Source organism: Agelaius tricolor, unplaced genomic scaffold (assembly GCF_023055355.1).
Source record: "Agelaius tricolor isolate 1412-34295 unplaced genomic scaffold, bAgeTri1.0.p SCAF_12, whole genome shotgun sequence".
Taxonomy (NCBI): domain Eukaryota; kingdom Metazoa; phylum Chordata; class Aves; order Passeriformes; family Icteridae; genus Agelaius; species Agelaius tricolor.
Genome location: NW_027269272.1, coordinates 10,602,345 through 10,629,599, shown reverse-complemented (window position 1 = coordinate 10,629,599; position 27,255 = coordinate 10,602,345). Strand labels below are relative to the sequence as shown.

Here is a 27,255-nt window from a genome sequence, read left to right as displayed (position 1 = left end):
GAATTGTGTAGTAAGGTGAGGGGTTTGTTGTTGGTTTGTTTACTGTTGAATAGCTTTCCTGAAAGGTTTTCTGTCTGCTCTCTCTGTGCTTATGGAACCCTACAAGCTCTTGCTCCTTGGGAAATGTGTCACTGTGAGCTCTCTGTAGCAGACAGGCAAGAGAAAGGACCCAGTGGCTGAGGCTTATGCTGTAAGCCTGTCAGGAGTACCAACAGCAGGTGAACTGATAGTTTACCTCACCCCCTATTTGATTTGGATGTGCAGGGCAGAGATCAGTAGTTTACTGAGCTGTTAGGTGCTGGAAGGGGATGCACTTGGTGCCACAAGGTAGATTCTAGGTTTTGTTCCTCAGATCTGCAAGCGAGCATTTTGATTTGAAATCTTTGCCATCTTACTGTTTATTTGAAAATTAGGAACAGATGCAGGCTAAATTTTTTTTTTTTTTTGCAACAATGATTAAATGATTAAAGCTTAAGACATTTTTCCAAAGAAGGAGAAATAAAGATTTTTTCCCCTCATATTTTAGGACTACAAAGATAAGGGAGAAGGAAAATAATGAACTTCAAAGAAAATCTTTCTGGATCTTTTCATGAAATGCCAAATTAAAAGCAGAACCCAAAGACCAAAATTAGTTAATGAAATTTTTACTTGAAAAGAAGGAACCTAAAAATTCATGCATGGAATACCTCATGGGTGACCTTTGCTGTGGGCTCAGGGGGCTGAGTTTGGAAACAATAAACTTGTATTCTGAGGCCTCTGACCATGAAGGAATTGACAGAAGCCACAGCACTGTAACCTGCTGCTCATCTTTTCACCATCCAAATGATAATCCAGTGTGTCATAATAGTGAGGATGTCCTTCTAAATCTTGAGATGAACAGCAGGAATGAAAACATCCAAGCACAACTCCAAACACTCTCTCTTTTAATGTTGAGTGTCCTGCACTGCTAAAGGTAAGAAGTCTCACCCTTTGCATGGAGGTTCTCAGATGTGGGCATTGGAAGGATGTTGAATAGTTGTGCAGTTGCAGCCATATGTTCATTAAGTAATGAGAAGTGGCCTGTCTGTGGCCTTTGGTAGAGTTGTGCATGAGTCTCACATGTTGAGAAACACTCTGATGTCATTTCCCTGTGCCCTGATGTATCTGCTGGTCTCTTTTTTCCTTCCCTGTAGGTATGCTGGGGCAGGGGCTGTCATTTTCCTGTGTTTGGGCAGCAGCCAGGCCTTGAGCTGTCACAGTGCAAACAATGTCCATGATCATTATCACTGGTTAGCACTCCTTATCACTTCTTATCCCTGCACTTCTCCTCAGCACTGGCTGGGCTCTGGCTGGCTAAGTGTGTAACGTGCTGACATTCAAAGTCTCCATAAACCCCAAATCAATAATCCTCACCTTGTTCAAAAAACTTGAGTTGTTAAGCTTTCTCCCCTTCCTCCATCCTGGTAGCTGTTTCTGCCAAAACTTGTCCAGAAGTGTAGCAGGACGTTTTTCAAGCCTGCCTCATTAAGGTTGTGACCAGGAATTTGGTGTGTACACCAGCTTCCTTTCCTCTGTTTTTAACATTCAGTCTTGTGTGTGATTGCTTTCATTGCTCTGTAATCTGTCTTGCTGTTTCTACTTGCTGATTGGTTTTTAGGAATAATGGCAATCTTAAAAGGCACATCTTGTATTATTTAATAAAAATTGGATCCTTTTTTAGCATCAAGTGGTACTTTGTTACAAAACAAATGACAGGTGTTCTGTCTTTTTTCCTGCCCACAGTTGTTGGGCAGCTTGTGAGGAAGGCTGTGTGTACCTGGAGTGAGCTGCACGTGCAGCAGAGGTGAGACCAACAGGGTCACTCCCTGTGAAACAGCTTGGAACTGGAGCACTTTGGAGAGGAGAGAAACAGCTTCCAATTCTTTAATTTTATGACCACAGTCATCTAAATTTAAATCTTCTGTGACTTCAGGGATGATGAAACCAGATAGCTTGGGAGGTTCCTCCTTTGGGGCACATGAGAGAGAGTACCAGCCAGACAACCAGTACAGACAAGCAAGAGGCATTGAAACACACAGTGATCACTCAAGCTGTGCAGGAGGGAGAGCTATATTTACCAGATCCAAGTGCTAATAATGAGACTTCAAAGAGAGCACACCCTTTTATTCCACAGCTGTGCTCTGCCATGCAGAAGAGACAGGATGGAAGTTTGCTGCATGTCTTTGCCTTGGGGAAGAAGTTCAGAGAGTAGAATTAGCATAGAATTTCAGAAAGGAATTGATCTACTATTAGATCTAATAGTAAAACCATTATCAATTACCTAAGAGATACTCCTAAAGGATTGACAGAATGGTGGAGTTTGGTCTTGCTAAAAATTCTTGAATGAAACTCTTTTAAAGTTTGCTCCTCTGTACTGTGTCCATCACCTTGTAGTCAAGCATGACCAATTCCAAGAGGATGCAAGATAACAGATAATCATTGTAAGATGCACTAACCTGTCATCATCATGTGCTTCATCTTCCTCAACTGGATATCTATTAGATGAAAGTCCCAAGCCAGGGAACCTCAATAATAATTGGTCAAAGGGAATAGAGCACATATGAAAGGGAAAACACATAAACACTACTAGTCAGCTGAGGGTAAATTACCCTTCCATTCTGATGTTTGGTCTGAGATTTGAAACTAGTCTGACTAGACACACATCAAGGGTGCAAGTAGATCTCAAATACACTGAATTAATTTGCACTCTGGAATCTGGGAGTTAGTGGGGTTCTTTTTTGGGGGGCAGTGAGTTACAGCATTTTTTCAATAAGTATGATATGCTAATTGTTACTTGCAATGTATATGCATCTTTGCAGATGAAAAATACCAAATGAATGTGACATTTATATTTTAAGAAGCAGTCTATGTCCACAAACCTGCAACAGAGTCCCAGATCTAGTAGGTACGGCTAAAAAAATTACCTTTCTGTTGTGAAGTTACTGTCTAGACAACAGAATCTGATAAAACTAATACTTAAAATTTGGGATTTTTTTGTCTGAAATGATTTGATGCTCAAGAGAACAGAATTTGCTGATTCCTTTGACTGACAAAACGGGGAATGAAGCTTTGATAGTTAATTTAAATTAACTGTTGAGTTTAAATAAAGGTATTGTGCATTTCTTTTTTTTCCTTTTCTTTCACAGAGCAAACTGCAATCATATCCAAAAATGGAAATTATCAGGTTTTTTTAAACTTTAGATCCGATATTTTTACCACATGAAGTTTCTGTAGTACATTTTAGGGGATAGCCCTTAGCAATTCTGCCCATGATAAATTATGATTTCTCTGGTGGCTTAACAGTGATCAGGATGCAGCAGAGAGCCAAAATGATTATTTTCTTAAGATCTTACATTAATCAGAAAAGTTCTTAAGGTGTTTGTTTACAGTTGCTGGTTAATTTTCTTGTGCAATAAGCTGCTGTAGCCTTCTAATTTGGGTAAGTTTTTGTAAAATTTCTGTTGGTGCTGTGGTGATTCAGCTTGCCCAAAATCAGAATGCTTTAGCAGAAGAATTTTGCTTCACTCTTCAGTATGTTTTTTAATTAGATTTTTTTTTCCTCCAACGTTACTTGGATTTTACATTAACTCTTTAAAAAGTAGTTTTGAAGATTCTTCTTGACAGTCATTTTTCATTGTAAGGTAAAAGTGAGGACTGATAGCTGACAGATACAAAATGACATTAGGAAGCCTGATGTCTGTCTGTCATGCTAGAGTGTCACCAGAGTTGCTGTTACAAGATCTAATTTCCTCCACAGTAGTGGAGTAGCTTGGAGCCAAGTAGCTCCATCCATGGATAGTCTACAATTCCATGGACAATCCATTGCAGGTTTTGTTTGCTGTCATCAGCTGTGGAGGTGTGATGTGAGGTTTGGGGTTTTTTTCAGTTTTGTTGTTTTGCACCCAGTTTTTGTCCTGTTTAATAAATCTCCTGTATCTGGTAATTTTCCCACAATGATAAAACTAGCTCTGGTGGTCTTGATTGATCTCACTTGCCTTCCCTGTGGCTCCTAGACATCACTCAGACCAACAGCTCGATTTGTTACCTTGCACCAGCCCCAGAATAATTCCAGTTTTGATGAAAAATAGTGGTACTGTTACTTTTGGGTAGCTAGATGCTGTCTAAGTGCAGAGGAATTCCAGAAGACCATCACATAACTTCAGTGGGCAAGAATGTGGTAGACTAATGTCAGCATAGGTAAACATAGGTTTTTAAACAGAATTTTTTTCCAGTTAGGAAAAAATTATTCTAAACCATGCGATGCTGAACTCAGAAGTGACGGTTGCAACTTGGAAAAGAGGCTTTGTGGTTGTCATTGACAGTTTTCCAGGACTATTGTCAGCAATGTGGAGTAGCAGCAGCCAAAAAAATTGAGAAAAACCTGGGCTGTGTGTGCCTCTTGCATCATCAGGAAAAGGTACTGAGGACAAGAAAATCCCTTTTGTTGGTATTTAAAACACTGGTGTGCTCACCACATTTTGAGCATGGGGTCTGGATTTTGTGCTCACATCTAAGGAAGGTGGATTTAGTGCCTTTAGCTTAGGGAAGGTACAGAGGAGGGCAGCCTTCAGCCCAGGAGGGTGGAATTGCTGCCTTGTGTGGAGTTGCATCATTTAAAAGGTTTGATTTGGAAGGTGGGCCACTGAGAGGGGCAGCAGGTTCAAGGTTTACAAAATCATGAGCTAGTGGAAGGGTGAACTGCAAGCTCTTGTTGACAGAAACCCTGCAGCACCGGGACACTTGGTGAAACTGGTTGGGAATCAGTTTAAGACAGATGAAAGAAGAAAGTGTTTGTTTACATAGCAGGTACTGAATTTATGCAACTTGCAGCCAGAGGATGTTTTGAAAACAGGCTGAGTAGGCAGGTTCAAAACAGGGTTAGGAGAGTTCATGGTCAGAGGGGAGTGGACCGCAGGACATGGGCTATTGGTTCTCTCTAAATAGCACCTTTTCTGCCTTGTTGGAGATGAATTCTGGACTAGATGAACCATCAGTCTGACCCAGCTGGGTGTTTCTTACATGCCTGAGCTCTCAGGCTTAGTGGGATCTTTTTGTCCTTCACTTAGAATTATGTTCTTGTTCATGGCAGGGTTAGATGGAAGGCATGAAGCCTCTCTTCTTTTTTTATATGTTCAGTAAGCTGCACCTCCAAGGGAGTCTCTTGGATCTAATTATTAAATTCATCAGTGCTGCAAGATGATATGGCTATTACTTCTTAATAAGCTGGAAAAAGTTTCCTTCTTTCTAGCCAGGAAAAAGTACTGGGAAATCCATCTGGGAATGTGATTCATCCAGGTCACAGTCATAATTTTCCTCTCAGATTCCAAGAAGAGGTTTGGGATAGTGCTCAGATACTAGTGATAAGATTTTATTTAGATGTAGCTTTCAGTTGCAGTGGTGAGCAGCTACACTGTTGTTTATGCAACAAGACTCCAAACACTTTTTTATTACTTCATCAGTGGGGCACACTCCCTGGTATTTGGTTATGTCCCAGTGAGCTCTGAGAACTGGGAGTTATTCAGCCCCTGCCTCGTCTGACAGTTACCAATGCTCAGGAGCAAGAGTAAAACCCACAGCTAGAAGTTATTGAATCTGAAGGATGTGAGTAATTCTTTTGCTAGAGAGTAGGATAGAGTGTTACAATATTTTCAAGTAATTTTTTTTAATCCTCCTTAACAAAGTTAACTTCAATATAGCAGTGCCTTGTAGGGTGGTAACCATTGGTAACTGGAAAGACAGTGAGCCTAGGCTTACTATCCATATTTTTAGATTTAATTGGGGTAGACTTAACATAAAAGAGGTTAATAAAGAGAATTTGGAGGTTTTTGCATAATGTTAAGACAGGAGAGACTGCAAAGCTGAAAAATAGTGAGGGCATTCCTTTCAAAGGTGGTGACATTTTGTTTTACTTTTACCATCAGTATCTTACAACAGGGAAATAAATGCCCCATTTTTAATGTAATGTTCTACAATTATTTTTATCCTGGAGGAAAGCTTAATTAATGGAAAGGGCTAGGTTATGTCTAATCTGGACACTGTTGAGCTTTATTATAGCCTAATGTCAAGCTGCTGTAGAATCCCTCACCATGAAGGCTGATCTAGCAGGAGTTATTATTCATGTGGATATGTACATCTGGCTTTTTCTTGCTGGGGCACAGCTGTCTTGGAAGAAGACTGAGTATGAGCCCTTTGAGACCTTGTCCTGCTTTCTTCCTCCTTTTTTCCTTGTCCCTGCTTTCTCTTTCCACAATTGTAGTAAAATTTGATAGCTCAAAGTGTAAATTAATCCTGAACTATAGAAGTCCTCCTTAAAAGAGACTGTAAATCTCAGCAATATACTTTGTAGAATACAGAGATGGAGCCTCTGTTTATGGAAAGAAGGGGACTTATGTATATTTTTTTATAAATACTGAAAAGAAGTGTATAAAGTAAAGCTTCCTCATAACCAACCAACCAAAAACCTCCTCCCTTTTCTTCTTTGACCATGAGAATGCTTTCTCAATGTTATGAAATATATCAAAAGTGTCAATATTTACTATTGCGTGAACAGTCTTAAATATTTACTATTTGAAGCAGCTCTGTACCTTTTTTTGTTCAGTTTTGAGAGTGCCTAGTGTTTCTACTCAATACACTGAAAAGATTAAATGTTAACATTGTAGTTAGTTATCAAAATAATCTCCTAATTTGCATTAAATAAGTTTGGCGAGGTGATATAAAAGGCATTCTTGGTGGGTGGAAAAAAAGCACTAGAAGAATATGGAGAGAGTGGTTGTTTATATGATGAGCACTGACCCTGCAGACCTGAGCTTAGAAGCATTAGGATTTTGGTTGGTTTGGTTGCAGTCACATTGTGCAACAGGGAAAACAAATGGAGAAAACCTCCTTTGCTTTTTGTCCCTTTGGAGGTTGTACCTGCCTGAGTGACTGTATGTCAGTCAGGTACTCACAGACATGGAAAAATGAATCATATTAAACAATGGAACCTCTTGCTGTTCTGAAGGGATGGCAAGTTCAGAAAGCCCTTTTCATTGGGATGTAGCTTGGCTTGCTCAATCTCTTTATCAGTCTCTCATCAGTCTCTCCTGTGCTGGAAATGCTACGGCTCAGGCCCCGATGGGCCACAGGTGTGAGCTCCTGGTGTTTTTCTGGGTTTTCACTCCAGAGCAAAACCAATCAAATCCAAGAAAAATAAAAGCCACAGTCTGGGCAACTTCTCTGCCTCAGCTAGCTAAAAAAACTAACTGAAAGCAAAGGAGAGCTTTCTCCTGCTGTCTGTCCATGCTGCAGACAGCAGAGTCTGTGAGGATACAGGGGAACAAGTGCAGGTTCTGAAAACAAACTGTGCACTTCTTCTCTCCCCCTTTGCTCCTGGAACCAGTCTTAAAGGTGCAAAACTTAATATCCAGCATGAACAGAACAGATGATTTAGGATACAAGGATCATAGTCATCCTAGGGCACTGTAGAAATTGATGTTCCCACTTCCTAATCTTAGTGCTCTAATCATAGGGGAGGAAGATGGTGACTTCTTTTGCTTCCTATAAATCATCAGCTGTAAAGAGTGAAGGAAGTGGTAGATAAGGATGTCTGCCTCAAACCTGTTTGGTTGTTTCATGCAAAATTCACAGTGTAAAAAGCTCCTTAGATTGCTGATCCATTAGTGGTCCTCCACTCCTTGAAATATTAAATTGCTGCAACTTGGTCTATGCAGGGACAGGGTACTGGTGCCATCCAGCCAAATTCTGAGGGACACATGGAGCCACCTCTAGCACAGGAAAGTGTGCAGGGGCCACCTGATGCACTGTTTTGTGTACAAGAACTCAGGGATGAATGTCTACATCTCTTTTGGTAAGTGTGTCTGAGTCTGCTGAGAGAGCATTTAACAAATGCAGCATAAGAGGAGCTGCGAGATGCTGAGGTTCCCTCTGTGGCTGAGTAAAGCTGTGAGCTGCATACCAGCAGTGGCAAATTTGATGCTCTCCGTGTCCATTCAAGTGGCCTTGCTCCTTAAGCATACAAAGTGCTGTTCTGCAGATGAATGAGTAGTGATAATGTCACAGCCTAATGGCTACTGAAGGAAGAGAGCTGTAGCACAGCCTAGAAAACTGTCACAACTTTGTTCAGTTTCTCTGTTTCTATGGAAGTTGGTTTTTTCCACAACTACACTTGTAGAGCAGAAGCTGAAATTCAATCCAACTTCCTAATATATATGTATTTCTATTGGCAGCTGTATTTGAAGCTTTCCTTGGCTATTTAGCTTTGAGAGGTTGACAAAGGCTGTCTGAAATACTCTTCTCTGATGATGAGGTGACTGACCATATCACAGCATGAGGGGAAAGTTCCTGGGCAGCTAGAGATGGAGGAGAGGCAGTGGACAACATTCAGGTCCAAATCAGCTGGAAAGAGGGGACAGCTGCACTGGTTACTGTGAACAGAAAAGATGCAGTTTGCTTGTATCAACTGGAGGAGCAGCCTCCTGAAGAAGGGAGAAAACAAATGATAAACTGTCAAATAAGCCAGGCCCTGAGTTCTGGCTAGTGCAGGGATGGCAGCCTATCTGTGCATTGGAGGTGAAAATGGAGGAATTATTTTAATAAAAAGATGATGTTCTGAAGGCTACAGGTCCTCATACAGGCTGGATCCCTGTTTTCTCCTTTTGCAGAATGTCAAATACCCTGGTTTTCCCATGACAGCCTCACTAATCCAGCTGCTGCAGTTAGGAGTGACTGTAGCCTGATCACATGTGGAGATTACTGTAGCTACAAACTAAAGTATGGCCATTGATGTTTTGCACAGTCAAGTTCTCATCTCTGAAGCTCTGTGAGCAGAAAAATTCCATCTGTTACTCTTGGAGAAATATGCAAAGTATCCACATAATCTCTTCAGCCTCTCTGTTCCCACAAATCACGGGGTGCTCTGACGGATGTGGTTGCCATGTTCCTTATGAGAAGGCTGAAGTCTTGTTGCATAGTTTCAAAGTTAACTTTAACACCTTCTTGGATGTTATCTCAAACTGTGAGATTTGTGGGTTTTTATATTTAGCTCAAATTGTCTGCTATAATTGGCTTTGAGGCTGCTTATAGAAGGGTAGCTGACTGCTCAGGAAGCATGCCTGCATTTCATGTTACTTAAAAACATGTGTCTTTCTGTCATCTCAGAATCTGCTTTGCAGAGTAAGATTTGTTGGCATAACTCTTCAATTTACTTCCTTTATTTCCTTATTTCTGTGAGTATGATATGAAGCTGCTTCTTCTGCATCTTCTCACTTGGTCACAGACTTGTCTTGACACCGCAGCCCACCCTCGATGGTTTGGCTCTAACTTTAGTTCCACACAGCCAGGCAGCAGTGAAACCTGGAGGTGGTGGCTGTCCTGGGAGAGAGACCCACACAGCTGTGCTGAAGAGCACACCCATGCCTGTGCTATGGCCACAGCCTGCCTTGGGGTCATCTATTCCCCATATATTGTACCTTCTCATTATAGAAAACAGCAGTGTAATGGCATAGTTGCTTGCCTTTGACTTTTTGAGTAAAATGAAAATATATCTGTATGGCTGTGATGTTTTACACTGATAGTTGTTCTTAGTGCCTTGCTAGAACCCTTGGGTGATAAAGAAAGAAAAGTGAAGTTGAATTCCTTCAAAACATTCTGTGAATGGTGTGGAATCAAAGTATAATGCAAGTCAGAGTTTTCTTTTTTTCACCCCCAAACAAATGTTTTTTATTAATTTGCAGTTCAGTTGCATTCTTTGAAGGTTAGTTGTAGTAGTTCCAAAATTACAAAAATAAATCCATCTAGAATGATGGTTCCCATCTGATGTGCAGGGGCATGCAGAAGAGCCAGCGGGCTGTTAGATATGCTTTGAAATCTGAAGTAATTATAGCATTCTCTCTGAAGTGTTGCATTCAGGTTATAAGCACACTTATGCAAGGATTTTGGCACATGCAGGTATATCATGGAACAATTAATGGATGTAGAAGGATTCTGGGAAGAAGGGCTCCTCAGGAGAGTTAAGATACTTGGGCATCAGGTACTTACCTGGTGTGGATGTTACTTGGTGCTTTGTTTCATAGTGATAAGAACATTTTTTCTTCTTAGTGGAACTCAGAGCTCTTATTGTACTTCATGCAAATGTTTGCATATTTGTGGTAACCAGAAAAACTGCAGCATAATGATCATGTTAGAGACATGTATGATACTCTTGTTCTTATTACATGTGGGTACTATGAGTATCTCACTGTACATGAAACAGAATGAACACCATCTTTTCACTTTTAAAAGAACCTACCTACATTACATCATGACACACTGTATTAGAAACCCCAGTGCTATGGGCTTCTAGTATTGATGTAATTCTCCCTTTGGAAGAGCTGTCTAGCCCCCTTACATGTTGCTTGTTCATTTGGAGTGTGGAAATACTTGTTAGTGCATAGCAAACCGTGCAGGAGGTGCAGCAAGGTTTGGGAATTGGCTGTGCTGCAGCTGCTGTGCAGGGCTTGGAGTGTCTGTTTGGCTGTTTCCCAGCTGCTGGAATCTGTGCCAGGCACACCCACCCCCTTCAACTTGGTATTGTAGCCTGGGGCTTGAACCTGAGGATCTGCTTTTGCCAAAAGAAAGGTATGTATGAAATGGCAGAAAAAAACTGTGAGGCACAGGGCCTATTAGAGATGCTCTGTACTGTGAATAGAAAGTGCTTAGTAATGGCTTTTCAAAATGATAGTATTTTCCATAAATGATAATATAATTCAAAATTAAACAATCTATTCCTATGCTTTTGCCTGCCTGTCACCCAGCTGATAGGTTTCAAAATGAAATATCAGCTGCAGAAGGAGCTGCATGTTGTGGGGCAAGAAGTTCAGTTACTTTCCTGAGCTGAAAAGGGGCCAAATCCACAGGTGAAGAGGGGCTGGGGGAGGCCTCTCTGCTGTAACTTAATCTGAAGAACAGAAAAATTATTTTCTAAGTCAAAGCAAGTAAAGAATTCCCTCTTGGTGAACCAGTGGTATACTGATTTATAAATGACAGCTGTTTTCATGTTGTTTTTATAACCTGTAAGATGGAGGGGCTGAAAGCCTTGGGGGATATTTAGGTGTGTAGACACAAGATAAATTTGTATTGTATTTTATATGGGCATATATGGGTGCTAATACTTTATTTGATCTTCCCAGAAACAACCACCACCAAGTGCAGAGGGTGGTTTAAAATGATAGGAAGCTAAATATTGCTTGTTAATAGTTTGATTTCTGTATTGTGAATATCAGAGCCTCTTGTAAGCTTTTTTTCTGATAAATGTTCAAATCAGTGAAAATAAAAGTCAAGGTATATTCTCACTAGACACCTGAGCCTCGCTGTAAGCTGTTTCCCCTCTCAGCTCCTTGCCTAGCCTAGCTTCTTTTGGCTATGGCTGTAATGCAGGTTACAGAGGTACTTGAACTGCTTTGTTGCAGGTGAAGGCAAAAGGTGGTGCTTTAAAATACTCCCAGCTCAGAGCACTGAAACACTTGCTCACCCAAAGGCTGTCCCTTCAGAGTTGTGTGACTCCAGTGTCCCTGTTTTACCTCTCAAAAGCTGAACCTGCAGGCAGTTTCAGGACAAAGAGTGATACCACCTTTGCAGGCTTCTAGGTCATGTTTTGAGCTCATAGTTTTCTAACAATTGATAAATCTGCACATAATTTTTACCTGGAGCTGGACCATGGCAGATACTGTAGACATTTGAAGGAAATGCTGAAATAAGTTTTGCTTTATGCTTGCCTATATCAACAAACTAAGTGTGCCTGGATGTGCTGTGTGCATGTATGCACATATTTTTGTGTGTAGCAGTCTGTGTGTACCTGTGTGTGTGAAGGGAGGGGGAGATAAAACCAGTTTGTGGCAAATGGAGGCAAAAAGTGGGATAGATCACATGAAAACACATCTAAATGATTGCAGTATCAAGGCTGGTGGAAGGGGTGGTCTGCAGTAAAGTAAAATGTCCTTTTTTTTGTCCCAGCTACCTGGCAGCAGAAGCTCTATAGTTGCTGCACCCTTTGAAGTACCCTGCCTACTTGGGCTTCAGTTTGCAAAATATTACAGGGAATGCAGTGTTTTAAAGCTACTGTTGTTTTGGCCTTCATTAAGGCACAACATATTTTGATTTGTATGGAGAATATCTTAAAGACTGGATGCTTTGGCAATGTAAACAACTGGAAAAGGAAAATGCATCTGTTTTCTATTACAATCTAATATTATGCTCGTCTGTGGCTTCTAAGTAATGGGCACTTGTTTACATATTACAGAATATAGTTTATAATTTTATAAACATAGTTTATAGTTGCATATTGGTTTCCTAAATAAAAGAAAGAAAAGCAGTCATGGCTTATGGTAGTGCTTGCACTGAGACAGTCCTGGAAGTCCAAAGAAGCAGCTGGTATCCAAGGGTGGGAATGAAAAGCCTCTGCTTTCTGCACTGCCTTTCCCATAGCTCAAATACTGCCTCTCTTTATGCTCAGATCTGTTTGGTACTACTAATGACTTCTGCTTACTAAATTCAGGATTTGTTGTAAATGAAGATTATAGCATTGTTTTCCTGCAACTGAATCTGATTTGTAAACCCTTAAGTGGAAGAGAAAGTTGTCTTCTTTAAGTGTTATAAAGCAAAATGTCAGTGGATGTCTGTGTACTTCCCTGGTTTAATCACTACATCTAAATTGCAGCTGTGGGATATTTCCAAAGCCTTGTTTTCCTTTCTTACATTTCCATTAATTTTCAATGAAGCATGGCTTTGTTGAATGAATTGGGTTATTATTTTCTGAATCTCAAATACATCACGTAACTGTAGTGGCCAGTTCAACATTTAAAATCCACAGCTTTGAAATCTTACACATCTGAATGTATTATTACTGTTTGTTGATGTAAGATTGTTCTGACTGAAAGAACAATATAGAAAAATCTGGTTATTTAGTCCTCTCTTGAATGCCTAAGCTTACAGTACACTTCAAGCAGCAGTGAAGGAGTCATCTGAGCACGGAAGAGAAAATAAAGAGTATGGAAGCATGTGTAGATACATGCCTAAGCCCAGAAGAAGAAACCTGACAAATAAAAAAGTAGAAAAAGATGAGAGGTTCATGGGTCTTTTTATTAAAGATCTGTGATTCCGAGTTAATTTAAAATAATTGTTTCATTTGCCCTATAAGGAAGTTCTGGGTATTTTAGCTATGTTTCTTATTCTTTTGAAAATGTATATTACAATAAGATTTTTCACTTAAAAAGTCATATGAATGTCTGTATTGTCTATATTTTGCATGGTAAAATAGCAGAACATCTAATTTGCTCCTATTTTTGACAACTTTCAGTGCTTAAGGCAGAAATTTCCCATGCTTGTTACTAGTCTCCCTCCAGTTGAAATTCACTGGAAAGCTTTAGCTGAAAGAATTTAACCATCTTCAGTGAGATGAGAACACCATTCCTTTTTCATCCCTTCCAAGCAGAGCTTCAGACAGTGCTGGTGTTTTGCAGATTTTGAAGTGACCTTGAAGTTTGGAAGGAAGCAATTGCTCCATTTCAGGGGGTGTATTTGCCTGAAAGCCACACTGTGTTATGTCAATACTCAGAGTAACTGAGAAATGCCAAGTTGCATTTACAGTAGAACCTGCTACACCTTCAGGTATTATTTGAAAAAGCTGTGGCTCCCACTGTGTGAGCTTCCACAGACCTTGATGGCACTTGTCTCTTAGCAGCCAGGACTGCAAGCTGGGAGAGAATCACAGACAAAAATTAAAGTTTGAGAGGCAGTTTTTCCTTGCTGCAAAACCAGGACTTTGACTGAAAGAAAAAGTGCCTGTGTTTGTATTTCATCATATTGTTTCTGTAGAACAAAATGCCTACAGATGCTACAGACACTCCTGACTTCTAGTTGTCGTGATTCTTAATTCAAATTAAACATTGCATTAAACCTTATGCATAGTTGGTAAGTGGAGAGAGACGAATATTTAATTATTGAGACTGCAGAACATATAATAGAATAACAGTAATTACCAATATAGGGTGTATTTATCTGTAGAAAATAACTGTAGCTAGTTTTCCCTTTCTCCTTCTATGATAACTCTTATTTTTGACACTCCTCAGAATTTGAACTGAGAATCATAAATTTTGTCTGACAATATGGAGGTTTGGGGGGGGGGTGTTTGTTTTTGAGGCAGGGAACTGTCCTGGTTTTGGAGAGCTTTTTTGTCCAGTAATGCCATTGAACAATTTTTTTTCATGCTACTGTAGCCTATTTTAGGTCCTTTTGGTATATACACACACTTATAGGCAGTGGTGTTACACTCTTAACTTTTGTATATGTGATAAGTACAAAATGCATGTTACAGAACAATGTGATAGGCAATATACCTTCTGATAAATTCTAAACTGCTAAATACATATTATTGTATGATAACATATTTGCAGAGTTTTCTTTTGTTCCTTAAGTGATTTGAAATGATGAAGCATACCTTCAGAAAAGCTTTAATAATATGCACAATCTGCAGTTGCTGGAAAACAGATGTACAAAGTAACATTGACTGAGATCTCTTTAGTTGCTGTGCTGTGTACTTTTTTTACCCCAAAAGACCATGAAAATTGAAGTTTTATAACAAAAACACTAGCTTTATCTTAATTAAAACCTTCATTTAAGAGAACTGGACTTTAAATTAGGATATTTTTGGGTCTGGCATGAAGATACAGATTGAAAGTAGAAATTGGGATACTCTGCTGCTCTTCATATGTCCTCTTGACTATTGCTTGGCCATTCGGAGCACTGGAGGTACAGGGAGTGTCCAAATTGATACAAAACTTAAAAAAATCAATGCAATATTCTGTTGGATAAAGGGGAAGCTCAGGAAGAATTTATAGATAGCTTCTGAAAGCAGAAATTGTTTTAAAAGGTACTGAGCTGTAAAACTTCTTGAAAACTGCACTGCTTGTCACAACCACTGATTATTTTTTAAATGATATTTAAAGTTTTTATTTTATAATTTCCTTCTATGTATCAGGCTGCCTTCTTGCATCTCAGGCATATCTTTGATCTGTACTTGCTCCTTGAAGTATAATGCAAGCTTCTGTTTTTTAAGTTACATCTATAAGGCTGAGTGGAACATTACCCTCCTTGTTTGACCTCCCACATGCAATACACAATCCATTAAATCTCATGTAATATTTAAGAATTTAATACATTCTTTGCATAACATAACAGTAATAATACTGCCAAAACACTGCTCCAAGCAAAACTGCTTGTACAAACAGCTGATCTGTGAGCAGTGGAGCTAATGAAGCTGTGTTTCCTATAGATTTTTCTCATTTATTAACTGGCCCCTTCTCCTCTGCAGCTTCTCTGGAGTATCTGACTGAGCTGGGCCTATGAGGGAATGGATGCAGGGCTTGAGCATGGGCACTGACAACCCTGCTTTCCTCTTCATTTTGGGGAGAGTTTCAAATGTATCACCAGGTACTTTTGTAATCACTGAGACTATCAGCAGGCCAAGTTAGGTACAGATTCTTCTCTTGGCTGAGAGGACTGGGTGGCCAGTGGTACAAGTTTGTGTGGTAGCTTATGAGAACATAGAGCTTTCCATTTTATGAGATTATAAAGGGCAGTGACACAGCATGATAAGGCTGGAATTTCATATATTTTGTCAAGGTTAATGTCTAGAGGATGTTTTCCATCACTGATTAACCAAGACATCTTAATAATATGTGATATTGTGTGCAGATCCTTTAGTGTGTATGCTAAGCCTTTAATCTGTGCTGCTACATGCTTTTAATTTTCAATTCACTTATACTAATAGCTTCTAAAGGGTTATCCTTAATGCTGGATTTGACAACTCATGGAAGATTTATGTGTGACAATAATACAGTGTCTGTTATCATCTAGTGAGATTCTTAGTGATACTCTTGTGAACAACTTTCATTATATGGAAAGAATTTAATGTGGCATTTTTTTTAAAAAAGTTTAAAATATCTGACTGAAAATTCTGAGATGAGAAAAACTTTCACCTAGTTTGACTTTTGCTTGTGTAATTACAGAGTTTCACGATGCTAGATTGGTGTTGCAATTAAATAGCTAATGTGACTGTTGATTAGTTTCCCATTTCAAATCATGGCAACTGAACAAGTGAAGGTTAGTCCATTTAGGCTCTTAGTAACTTTAGAATATAATATTGGCAGTCATTCAGGCTTTTAAGATTTTGCTGAATGAAACTCAAAAGAAACAGCAGTAAAATACTTGATTTGTCTAATTGGTCTTTATAATTTGGATTTAATTCACAGCTGTATCCAAATAGGGCTCCCCCCTCCCCAAGTGCCTGCCAGGTGCTGCCTCCTCTGCTCTTCAAACTTGAGATACAATCTCATTCAAAACAATGAAGCTATTTCCCTTGTGCCCTGTATTTACTATTTTCTTGTTCCTATGGTTTCTGGAAATAAATTAGCTGACAGTTGTTTTGAAAACCTAACCTATATACAAACAAGTTTTTCAGTGTTTAAATGGTGCCATGAAGAGTTTAGCATGGACTATCTCAGAGCTTAATAAAGTGCTCAGTGTTGTTATTGAGGTTAATCCCATAGCAGTCCAGGGTGCTTTGATTGTTAATTCAGTAGGAGGAGAAGGGTACAGCTCTTGCTTTACCAGTGAAGGCTTATCTTCTGATGTTGGAATTTTGTTGTCTTGTTTGGTTTTTTTCTCCAGCTAAATATTCTATTCCATGTAGAGTTTTCTTAATTTTATAAATCTGTTTTAATGTGGAATAATGCTTGGCTGTATGTAGTCACACTCAAATGCTATTTATTTTTATAACCATTGATAATTTTGCCTCCCACCCTCGTGCATATGGGTTGTTGTAGTTCAGACCATGGAGCACAAAACATACATTTCCCACATAAAATGTATTCTTCAGTTTGTAGGAGTGATCCAGGAACGAGGCATTTTTCGGTTCTTTTTATTCTCAGCAATGTGTGGCTGCCCAATGGTTTATTTATAGCACCTTGTCCAGATGCTGCCCTGCATCTGTCTTCATGTGGGCACTGTCAAGACATTACCACCCTGCTGTGTGCCCCTGGCACAGTCTGAACTCTGCTGGCAGGTAGCAGTTCTCAGCTCACAGGCGAGGCACTGAGACACAGGAGGATTAGGGCAGAAAAATTATGCCCTAGATATTATAGTGACTGTGCATGTTTTAGACTTCACAACTTCCTCCTCCTCCTCACTATAAAATTTCATGTAGAAAATAGATGGGGTTTTATCTTTTCCTTGAGACTAAGACAAAGTAACTGAGTAAAACTACAGAGCAAATCAAACCAAGGGCAGAATTAGATTTCAGGTCTTTCTGCATGTGGCTGTGTGCTTGTCCAACTGGCTGTAGGTTGTATACCCCAACCACAGCGCTTCACTATTGGCAGCTTTTGAGTATGACTGATGCTTTGAATTTCAGTTCTCAGCTTAAGTGTCCAAGGAGTCTGAACACCAGGTTTGAAGTGCTGGGAAGAGGAAGATGCCATGTGAGTCTTTGAGAAGTTTTGCAATTTATGGCAGAGAGGGAAGGTAAAAAGGCCAGGTCAAATGAGTGCAAATTACTAGAAATAAATTGTGAATGTATGTGGAGGAAACATGAAAATGCATTCATACAGAGACAAGTGATGTTGTATGTCAGTAGTTTTCTAGGATTTCTTATCTTGGTCTACAAAGCAGAAAACAATGTGTCAAAGCAGTTAATGCAATGAATTTCATGTCAGACTGATGGTGGTACCTCAGTGAAAAACTAAATTTGTAGTTAAACTATTGCTTTCTAGTCCAGCTTCAAGATATAACAAGCTTGGCTGTTGCTTTTTGCTTTATACCAAAGGCCTTCTCCTTTCCTTTATTAAAGCATAACCTCTAATTTGTTTCCAGCTGTTTCTGCTGTATGGTAGTTTTTGTATTACAGAGTAGCAGACGGGTTCAAAATAATGGATTCTTTCCTTCTACCTTGGCTTTCCGAACTTCTTGGTACAATTTTGTCAACTTTATGATATTTCATTTGTTCTTATCCCTTCCCTGCTTTGTTTTCTTGGCATGCTTCTCCCAATGTGTTTTCCAGTACATCCTTATTAACCTTTTTGGATACTTCATGCGCTGTTGTTTTGAATTGAGGAAGTGTTTCATCCAAAATCACTGCAGAACTTCCTTCCCACGCTGCTGCCCAGACGTGCTGCAGACTGGCTGCTTAATTTGCACTGGCAGAATTTCAAAGTGAAGGTCAGCTGGCCAGGTTATCCCCCCGCGGGGCTTCTGTATCCCTTCCTAAATGGCATTTTTCTTCTGTTTGTTCTGTGTTTTCCCTTTATTTGTCCATTGGGAGGAAAATGGCTCCAGAAAAGTTGAATGCTGTGACTCCTTCCTTGTTTTTAGCTGTAACTCTCACAATTTAGCATGTATCACGGAAACAGTTTCAAGGCACTTTAGACTATTTATTTAGGGTTTTTTACATGTTGTCAGAGAAAAGTAAATCTGTCAGAAAATGAGCATTTTAAAGTCGGGTCAGAGAAGCAAAAGAGAAAGTGGTAAGGTTTGGCTTCTGGAATGGGGAACCAGCCCCGAGTGCCAGAATGGCATGTGAAATACATATTCACAGAAAGATAAGAATATTCAGCAGCTGAAATATATTCTGATTATGTGGTAGCTACACTGTGTGTTATGTGTTGCTAAGCTCTACTGCTGATGTAATTTACTTGATATAATATGAGCACAGCTTCAGTGCACTCAATTTTGATCAAAATTAATTGTGTATATTTAAATTGCTGACAAGCTGAGAGGGTGTGAGTGCATATAAAGGCACCCAGGTCATCTGCTTCCCTATAGTCAGAGCAGTTGTAATGATTCCCAGCATTGGTGAGTTTGTTGAATTCGAAACTACCGTTAAAGTAATTTATTTTGAACTCCTAAGAAAGTTCCTAAAAAAGCTCCTTTGAAGAATAAATTGCATAATGATGTTGTTTCTAGGTTCCCCTTATGAATATTGTTGATATTTGGTTATATGTTTGATAAAGGTAGAAACTGAGCAGTGTTTTCTCTTGAAGGATACAGCCATACGAAGTGTACTTCACCAGAGCTTTCTTGAACTGGATGTGGATTATTGGGTCATCGTGAGAGGTGGGAATGCCACAAATTCTTCAGGGTTAGACTCTGCAGACTCGTGAGCTGAACAGTACGAATTCCAAAATAAGGAATGATCCCAGTTGTAGAATTTGCAAGTCTCTTTGAATCTTAAAGACACAAGCAGTGTTGCCCTGTGAGGACTAAAGCTATTAATGAGGTGGAGCACATTTAGGGTTTGATACTGCTTTCATTATTGCAGTCTGGGGAGGAGAGAAGACCTTGGGCCAGCAGTGGCTTTATCTGAAGGATATCAAACACAAACGGCGCTGCCAAGTGAATTAGAGGAGCTTTATGAGAAGATTTGGGATGAACTTGGGAGTATTGATCTCATGAGATCCCTGGCTTCATAGTAACATCATTATTTTCAGTCCTGAAACAAAGGGATTTTCTCTCTGTTGTGAGCCAGACTCAACCTTTAGCTGATTACTCAGACTATTAGTAAAGGAAGGGAAAGATCCAGACCTTCATTCCTTACAAAGTTGAAGACACAAACATGAGAATCCCATTTATAGCACTACACCTTTTAATGAGAAAGACTCTGCCCATATTTTTCATTTCATAGAAACCAACCAACCACAAACCTACAGGCTGCATCTTGGATTTTTGTTACTTGCGACTGCTGGACACTTGTATTGTTTTATGGCTTGCTTAGCTGTGCCAACACAAGAAAAGTTGTAGAATTTCTTTACAAAACATGCTATTGAATTTAAGCTCTTTCTTTCTAAATTTAATTGTATTTTGTTTCTTTTAGTCTCCCAAAACCACAAAAATTTGGAAACTTCTTTTTTCAAAATTGAAAAGATGAAATATTTAATCAGAAATTCAGTATTTGGGTCATCAGTCTTGTTCAAACCCCTAACTGCTACTGATTTTGTGTAATAGAACAGGATATCCCTTCAGTATTTTTTCTATATAGAAACTTTGTGATTTCCTTTTTCCAGTATGTTTTATGCCAGTGCAGAGAGCTGGCTGGTGTCCTCTTTTTGGTGGAACCAGGCAAATGTGACCTGCAGCAGCTTCCCTCTCTCCCGTGGCAGGTGCTCAGGGCAGGCAGCCTTGGCTTTGTGTCTGTGGCTGCAGCCTTTTATGCTGACCTCAGTGATGGGTTGAGTTTTCTCTTGAATGAGTTTAAATCAGGTTGACATGCTGTAAAGCTGAAATCAAACATACGAATTCTATGCCGGGCAGAAGCTCATCCAAAGAATGTGTGTGGCTTAGCTTTTGCTTTCCCACTGCACTTACATCCCAGGAAATGGGTTCAGAAATGTAAAAACCTGGTTCTGGCTCATCATCTTATTTTTAAAGTCTCATAGTTGTTGTTTTTTCCCACCTTCTCTTTCTGGGGAATAGAAGAAAATTGTCTGCTGTAGTGAGGATGGCTTTGTTTTTTTTCTAGGGCTGTACATGAACTTTGTCTCAACCAATAGCAGAAAGACTTTATTATCTGTAAGTGGTCTTTAGGTTTCTTCCTCCAGCAGTGAATGACCTCTATAAAAGATAAAACCGGGTGGAAACACCAAATTCAGTTATTCTGCTTTATAGGAAAGGACTTGGTGAAACCCAATCTTCAGTAATTCCCCATTTAAGACGTTCACAGGAAAGCTGAAATAGGCATTTTGGGGTACAAGGAAGAAAAGCTTATCTATTAAATGTAGATTACAGCCTGACAAGTTAAATAGCAATGTTGTAATGACTTTGTTTGGTTCTGTTTGGAATTGCTTTTGTTAGACCCGGGCTGCAATTAACGCACTGGAGCAGCCATTGTTCCTGCCTGCATTCCTTGGCTCTTTCGGCGTCGCTGGGAGTGGGGAAGCGCTGCAGCTTATTTGCATCTCTTTGAAAAGGAGTTACTTGAACTAGCTGAAATTTTGGTCGGTGTTTTTAATTTATCCGACGGAGATGCTTCCCGTGCCTGTGTGCACGTTTGTAATGCCGGGGAAAATGTAAACAGGCACTGATGCGCTCATCGTGTGGGGAGCGCGGCAACGGGGCTGCGTTCGGTTTGTGCGGGGTAGGTGCGCACCGTGTGCTTATAATTAGTGATAGTCATGCAGATGTCACCAAGACGAGTTGTGTAAGAGTTCTTCAAGACTTCTTAAGGTGTTTACTTCGTATGGGATCTCTAAGGACACCCCCGTTACAGCTGTCCAGGCAAAGGGTGCGGCAGGCTGCGCGGAGAGCTCGGCTGCTGGAATCCTGCGTGAGTCCTCCCGGGGATGTTCTCAATGGCTCTCCTTTTGTTCCGAGCTTTTGTTCATGTGCTTTTTATTTTTTATGAGCTAGATTTGTTCATTATGTGGGAAGCCGCCGCACACAGAATAAGGTGATCTGTATGATCCTAAAGTAAACAACAAATGCACTTCTAAAACCTTTTGTTTATAACTCGTAACTGTGTCAGGGAGTCTTCAACTAGTCCTTGCTCATGGTTTCAAATGAGGTGTTGATGTGATAGGTACAGTTCTGGAAAATGTGTTTGGATTAACAAGGTTAATGGCAGAGCTGCAAAATATCCTCATTTGGTGGATTGAGAAAATAATCTACATTTTCTTCAGTCAAGAACTGAAGACCTTTCATTGACCTGGCTCTGTCACCTGTGGAGTTGTTTCCTAAACAGATGCCAGCTGACCCTGGGAAGGGGTCACAGTTGCTGAGCAGGTCTGATGTTCGGGAGCTCTGTTTTGCCCTGCTGTGTTAATCAGTGACAAAGTAGTTGCATTTATTTGCTGACATGATGGTGGAACTTCAACAGCAACTTCATGTTATTGGATTGTTTTGAAATTAAATGACTCTTTGGAAGGGCATTTCTATTAGTGTTTTAGGGGCAAGACACATTATTGGCTCTTAATAGCAAATGGAAGTTTAAATTGGCTACTGGAAAGCCTTTTGCTGGAACATTGCTTGAGTTTTCACTTATATTTGCTTTGTTTTATTTTTTCCTCCTTGGTTACTTTCAAAGAGAATAGAGTGTAAGGAAGGAGTAAGGATTACATTTTAAGTGTAGTTTAGCAACATCTATGTTATGTATGAAAATTCTGTTTAACTTCAGAAAAGATATATTAAGCTGTCTAGACACTCTGCTCTTAGTTCAAGATTTAAGTACTCTTCTTCTCCAGCTTCCCAATAATGGAAATAAAATGAAATATCACCTTATTTTTAGTTACTGGATTTAAGAATGGGATTTCAGCTGTAATAGGAACTGCAGCTAGCTGTGCTGTATCCATCCTGGACTTAGAGATTTGAGAAGGAAGCTTTGCCAGCTGGAACGTGCCTCAGTGTTATCTGCATGTGTGTTGTAACAGATGTTGAGCAGAGACTACTTGTCAAAGGTACCTTCTAGGAACTTTTAAAGATGCTTGTTTGTTTCAGTACATTTTTCTTGCATCACTAACTTTTTCCATAAAGTCAACCACAAACTGCATTACTGGGGACTCCAGCTGAAACTTGTGGTGAATAGGAAATAGATTAAACACAGGTTTTCCCTTTTCTCTGGTTGCCAGCAGTGATGTCAGTAGTTTTAATGATCCTTACCTCAGCTCGCTGCTGTCCTCACACTCTCTATTAAAACACTTGTCTTCTGCACTGTTTTGTGTGTTGTTAAGGAAATGCTGATGGCTGGAGGTATCCAGCCCGTTACTTCATTTCCAAATAAGGTTCTTTCACCTTAAAGCACACTGCAATAGCTCACTGAGGAGAGAGGAGATTCAGATTGTTTTGTCAAAATTTCAGGAAATACTCTTTAGAAGTGCAGCAAAGAACATTTGTATGCTAAAAGTGAGGATAGTGCTTTTGGCTGTGCATAAGGCACAAATAATGGATCCAAGGTTTATAGGATGTGTATTTCCAGTGACCTCAGAGGAGCAGCTTTGCTCTCAGATTGTCTGTTTCCTACACATCTTTGTGCATTCAGACAGAACAAGCACCACTGGACTGTAGCAGTAGTGTGGGTTGTCATTCTCGGTTACTCAATTTGTGGTTTGTTGACAGAGATTGGTCAGAGGAGTTGGGTATGAAAGCCAGTAATTGTAATCAATAGTTTCAGATGGTCATTAGCAAAGATCCTAGCTGATTTTTTTTTTCCCTTCCCAAAACTAAAAGAAAACAAAAACTACCAATACATCTTTAGGGGAGGGTGACAGACAGATTTCCATGTTGTGCTGCTGAAGATCTGGAGGTGTAAGTACAAACTTGAAACTGCTCCATGCCCCTGTGTCCTGTCATGCCTGCAGCTGACGTTTGTATGAAATTCAGCCTGTACCAGGTCATGTCCTACATGATTCTGGCTCTTCATCCTGTCTCCAACTCTTGGATATTTCAGGCTCCTGTGATTTTTCACTCTTTTTACACATGTGCAGGACGATAATGTACAAGTGTTTATAACTGTGGGTTTCTTCAGTTTTCTTTTCATAGTGAATTATTCTAGGAAGTGTTTTGTTTTTCCAATAGACTTGTTACCCTTGTTCTTCCTCTGCTCTTCTGACTTCAGAATCCAGGAATAAATGCCCTCCAGTAGTGGTTGCGATGACTTCTTGGCTGTATTGATAGAATTGGTGAGGAATTGGATGGGACAGGCTGTTTTGTTCAATACATGATGTATTTGAGTTTAGATGAATACTGGTGAAGAGGCGTAGAACTTGGCCCTGATGCTGCAAATCATGTATTATTTATGCTCTGAAAATCTCTTAGCAGAATCAAATCTGGCCATGTAGAAAAGCTGTTTCTTGCTGTCCTTCCACTTGCCCTGTTGGTACAGGGCAGGTTGGACCTTTGGTCCTTGCTGGGGGCACCCAGCAGTTCCTCTGGCCCTGCTGGATGGAAGCTGGGTGTGGAACATGCACCTTGGATATGCAGCACACACATATCACGCACATTTTGCTCCTCCATTTAAACAAGCCATTTCTCTTTTGTGCTTGTCTTTATTAATAAAGTATGGCATTACTGGCTAATTTTAGGTCAAATGTAGTTGAAAGCTGACAGCTATGTGAAGCTGTGTATAGACATTTGGGTAGGAACATTCCAGTAGATCGCAATGTGAGTGCAGAGGAAAGTTGAAAGTAAATAAGAGATCTGTGAGATAATTCTCCAGGGAGTTTTCACAGCATACCACACATCATTTGCAGGGATAGGCTTTCCTTTCACTTGAAGGACCACACAAAGTAAATTTTGTTTCTTGTGCAATTAAAGAATATGGGACAGGAGGTCTTTTCAGTTTTTTCAGTTCAACGTATCTATGGGAAGCCTTTATTTGTACTGAGGAAAATGCACTGTTTACCTGTCTCTTCAGGAGCACAGTTAATATTGAACAAAGAAATAGACACACTTTTATGTAAAATATGAGCCTTGCTTCAGCAGATTTTAGCAAAACTATTGAAATGTAAATGCTGGTGGTCCTCTAACCCCAGTTAAAAGACAAGTTGTATTCATTTCAGTGCTGCGTGTTTCGGTCCCCAGTGGGTCTGGCTGCACGTCAGTGGTGTGCAGGGAGGAACCGGGAGGGACTGTGGTGTGAGAGGCCCAGGGGTGCTGGGCACTGGGGGACACCAGGGCTGTGTGTGTGGCCTGCCAGTGCCACAGGGCCTCAGGAGCAGTGGGAGGCAGCCCTGGTGGCCCAGCGTGTGACCTCAGCTCTGTGTCCCCCAGCAGGGACCGTGCTCCCCACGGGGGCTGGAGCAGCTGCCAGCAGGACACGAGGCCATCCAGCCCTGAGTGCATCCTGCTGGGCACTGCCTTGCTCCTCCTCGGGGCTGGGGCTGACAGCCTGCCTGTGGAGAACCAGCAGAAAGGCAGAGTCCAGAGGACTTGCTGACCCAGACTGGTGCGCTGTGCACTGGCTCAGGGGGGCTGCAGCAGATGAGGAGAACAGGGGGACAGGGTCAGAGGCAGCTTCTGGCATTCATTCCCCTCTAAACCTGTGCTGTGCATTATTATCCTGGGGCAGGACCTTGTTATTCACCCAGCCCTCTCTCAGAGGGAAGCAGAATGTTGATAAATTTATGGGCTTTACCAGGATTTTCTATGTACAATTTTTTTTTTGGACTTGTATATCAAATAGGGAGTGGTAATGCTGCACCCTGAATGCTCCAGTCCTTGGTCATCCTTCCCAGGCCAGCCTGGTGTTTGCAGGTGGCCAGGAAGGCCTCTTGTAGGGCCTGACATGCAGTGAATCTTTCTTGTAGCTGGTAAAAATGCCAACAGCAGGCTGGTGTTTGGAGCTTTCCTTTCTCTTGTTACAGGAGCTTGTCAGAGTTAATCAGTATGGACACTTAAATTGTTTCTGCTTAGGTGAATCTCTTGCAAGTTTTAAATGTGTTTCTGACTGCTTTGAATTTTATTGCCAACATCTGTTTTAAATGCTTTGGGGGATTCACATGCTTGAGTACAGTTCAATGTGTGTATGCCATAATTTTTCAAGGTGCTAACACTTTCAGTTTGAATGATAACTCTTTTAAAGAGAAGAAAAACAAAGGAGGGGCAGGAAAATAATTGCAGGAAAGTTTTAAAGTGCTCATGATGCTAATTTTCTTTCTCTTTCAATTTCAGAATGATGACCTACACAACCTCAACAAATCCTTCTTTTAAACTCATGGGTATCAAGACTAGAAATGTTTCATGCTATCACAACTAGGACCTCACCTCCTCCTCCTCTTCCTCTGTAAATGGGTACGATGCATCCAGTTCAGTTTGTTTACTTTACACAAACCTCAGGAGTTGTTGACTGAGCTGCACATCCTGTGTTGTGCCAAGCAGAAGCACTGTGACACCTGGACAACAAGTCTCTCTTACTTCATCCTCTACCATAAGGACTTAGCTGGCCACATGAACTGATGTGCCCACCACTACATCATGGTGAGAATGGGTATTTTACTAGCACATTTACACAACTTCATTTGCTGCTGAAAACCTGTATGACAAATCATCATTGTAAATTATTACATACAAGACATAATGTTGGTTGAAGAGTATTAAATATTTAACATAGGTTTTGATTTATACATGTACTTTTTTAATTAAAATGTAACTTTTCCTACAGCACATCTTTTTTGATGTGGAACTGAGGTATACTATATTCTGTTGTAAACAGAGTGGGGAACCTGCTTAAAACAAGGCTTCTAAGAATAGAGTAGGGTACTATTCTTGTTTTAAGATTGTAATTCAGAAAATAATATAATACGAGTCATTGGTCCCTGGGCCTTGATTGTACAGTCATATTTACTGATACTATCAGTTGTAAGATAACCCTGATGTTGAGCTGAATTCTTTCCAAAAGAAAAAATAATTTTGTACTCCTTGTAAAATAATAGTCTGTATTAACTGCAATGAAGACAAACATTACTGTACATGGGTATTTACAAGTGTCAACTTTAATTCATCAATTGCACAGTAACTGACAAAAAATCAGAAAAAAGAAATCAAAGTCTTCCATTGTATATATTGTAAAGAAGAAAAACAAAGAAACAAACAAAAAAACAACCAACAGGAAACCACAAAGCAAAATGGAAACAAAAAAGGGTGAACTTTTTAAATTGACTCTTTCCCTGGAATGAAAATGTGGGTGTTTGTAAATTCTGGAAATCTCTTTCTATATGTAATAAACTAGATACTGTTTTATCTGCTGTAGTGGGTTTTGGGTCTTTTTTATTTTCTTGGTAAGCTGTCTCAAATATATGAAATTGTCCTACCAGGTTTCTATGATGTTGCCATGGTTTGTCACTCAGAATGGCTGTGGACCACTGTAGCCTAAGAATGAATTGAAGTGTAATTAGGTGGAGTAGGGAGCATGCTTCCTTGCATTCCTTCACTACGGCCCTTGTTTCAGTTTTCTGGAGACTTTTCAGGACACAGCTCTCCTTCCACTGAATTCAGGGGAAGGGTTCACAGAATGTAAAATCACTTGGAAGCCATAGCAAGACTTCAGCATAAAATTTAAAAAGCACAACTCAGATGATTGTCTGGAAATCAGTGCAAGAGGCACGATAAGGAAAAATTCTTCTGTGACTCTCCTCTGCTTTACACTGATTCTATGCAGATGAAAATTCTTCTGTGCATAGCACGTGCAGAGTCTTAATTCTTTTGGGGACTGGAAAAATACTGAGA

General features: G+C 40.1%; 1 protein-coding gene across 1 annotated transcript in view; it reads left to right on the top strand.

The window, feature by feature from the left end:
• IRS1 (insulin receptor substrate 1) overlaps positions 1-26,769 on the top strand; it is a 49,015-nt gene extending 22,246 nt beyond the window's left edge. The window contains exon 2 of the mRNA XM_071437525.1: positions 25,702-26,769. The gene's annotated coding sequence lies outside the window, so the exon portion shown is untranslated. The remainder of the gene's footprint in view (positions 1-25,701) is intronic.
• Positions 26,770-27,255: the final 486 nt, after the last annotated feature.